At 37.6% G+C, this 2191-nt stretch overlaps 1 protein-coding gene across 1 annotated transcript in view; it reads left to right on the forward strand.

Annotated features, from left to right (window-relative positions):
* LOC106872511 (gamma-aminobutyric acid receptor subunit beta) overlaps positions 1–2191 on the forward strand; it is a 413986-nt gene that overhangs the window by 259614 nt on the left and 152181 nt on the right. The window lies entirely within an intron of this gene.

Consider the following 2191-nt stretch of genomic DNA (forward strand, 5'->3'; position numbering starts at 1 on the left):
TATATATATATATATTACCGCATCCTAAAGACTGGCTCTTCTCTTTGAAGCTTGGATATATTTCAATCTCCAATAATTGTGTTGCTATTTTATAAGACTCAAGTGATGACCACAACGGTGTTCGGTACCCATATCTACGACAGTGCTGCTACGCAGAGACATCCTGCTACGCATCCAGAGAAAGGTCATTAGACTGACTGGCATTCAATAAGACTCTAGTCTCTATCTCCCACAGGATTTTTTTATCTCTTCTGCCCAACTTTTCTATTACTGTTGTAAAAAGGTGACCGCTACTCTATTGCTACCGTAATGATTTCAGCCTCTCGGTATGAACAGAGATATTGCAGTTTCATCCACCTGCAGCAGGGCCAGTCACCTCAACTGAGGAGCACCTGATAACGCATTTGCAACAGCAGCATCAGTACTATCAATCATTATTAGCAACAACAGCTTAAAAAATAGCAACAGTAAGATCACTAGATAGGAGGGAACTTTTGCTCGAGTTGCATGAAAACCTGAGTGGGTTTCACAACATACAAACAGTGAGAAGGGATCACAGAAAGAGGTGAAGAAGAAGAAGAAGAAGAAGAAGAAGAAGAAGAAGAAGAAGAAGAAGAAGAAGAAGAAGAAGAAGAAGAAGAAGAAGAAGAAGAAGAAGAAGAAGAAGAAGAAGGTAAGGTAAGAGAGAGCTGGAAGCGAAAGATGGGTAGAAAAACCGACAAAGAGGAGAGACAAGTTTATGCTTGCACGCCGCTCTTTTCATATATTCGTGGGATAGTGAGAAACAGGGGGAACTGAGAGACAGACAGAAATAAAGAAAGGAACGAACGAACGAACGAACGAAAGAAAGAAAGAAAGAAAGAAAGAAAGAAAGAAAGAAAGAAAGAAATGGAGAAAGAAAGAAATAGCACCTTACTGAGCAGTCAGTTGATTGACAATTTATCAGCTGCAAATGTCGGAGTTTGTCGATTCGTTCCGAACACATATCTTAATAAACGAATACGGGAACATTGCCAGTTTTCTATTTCAACACTTCACCACGATTCTTTTCACGAGAAAAATGATACTTGCGAAGTTTCTATTGGCATTCTATTGGCAGAACTGGCAAAAAAATATCGGAAAACATTTTACCCTCAAAGCATAAGGTTTTAGATTGGTTGTTTGTTTTGTGAATTGATTGAAATGAAAATATACGCTGAATTATTCTTCATATTGGTGCTACTAAGTAAGTAAAACAAACGCGACCCCATTTTCCAGTGTGAATAACAAACAGATATTAACACTGGACAGACAATCGAATTTGCTGAGGAGAGAGGGGAAAGATTATATGACCATACAAAGAAATCGGTCTCTAAAATTAGAATGAATGCTAAAAGATGTAAATATACTTCTATAAAAAAAAAGAAACATATCACAGAAATACGTGTTCGCTAATAAATGATGGCTAAGTTGACTACGTGATTTTCTCCTTAAAATTCTTCATTGACAAAGCAAAGAGATTAGGAATCGGATTCTGAAACCTTCGGCTTGATTCAGTTAATATGTGTCTATCTAAGTTTACGTTTGTGTGTTCGAAAGTAAGTAAAATGTGTGTGTGTGTGTGTGTGTATGTGTGTGTGTGTGTGTGTGTGTGTGTGTGTGTGTGTGCAAAACGCGCCCGGTTGTGTGTTAATGTTTTGTATATGAATGCAGGGAGTAATGTATATATGCTCATGCGTTCTTTACTCTCTTGAGTTTTGGCACCGAAATATAGCAAGCTCTCACTAGTTTCTAGTTTTCAAAAGGGAGTAAGTAATAAATGGACTATTATAGTCGGTTATTCACTAAATACACTACTTGAGATGTAGTGTTTGTCGATAAATTGATTCTTCCTTCAGGAGATGACGAACAAAATGGCTGCAAATACACATATACACAAGTACATACATAACTATATGTCTGCGCAGTGTTAGCATACACACACACACACACACACACACACACACACAAACACACACACACACAAACACACACACACACACACACAGATATATATATATAAGAGTAAATGTAATAAGAAGCAAGTTAGGCGAGTCGACTTGCCTAACTTACTTCTCATTACCTTTACTCATCTACTGGCTCAAGCCTAAATCTCTTCAGCACTTCGAAGTGTATTCTATATAAAGAGCACCTGTTTCTAACCTATATATAT

The sequence above is a fragment of the Octopus bimaculoides genome, chromosome 9 (genome assembly GCF_001194135.2).
Source record: "Octopus bimaculoides isolate UCB-OBI-ISO-001 chromosome 9, ASM119413v2, whole genome shotgun sequence".
In the NCBI taxonomy this organism is placed as follows: domain Eukaryota; kingdom Metazoa; phylum Mollusca; class Cephalopoda; order Octopoda; family Octopodidae; genus Octopus; species Octopus bimaculoides.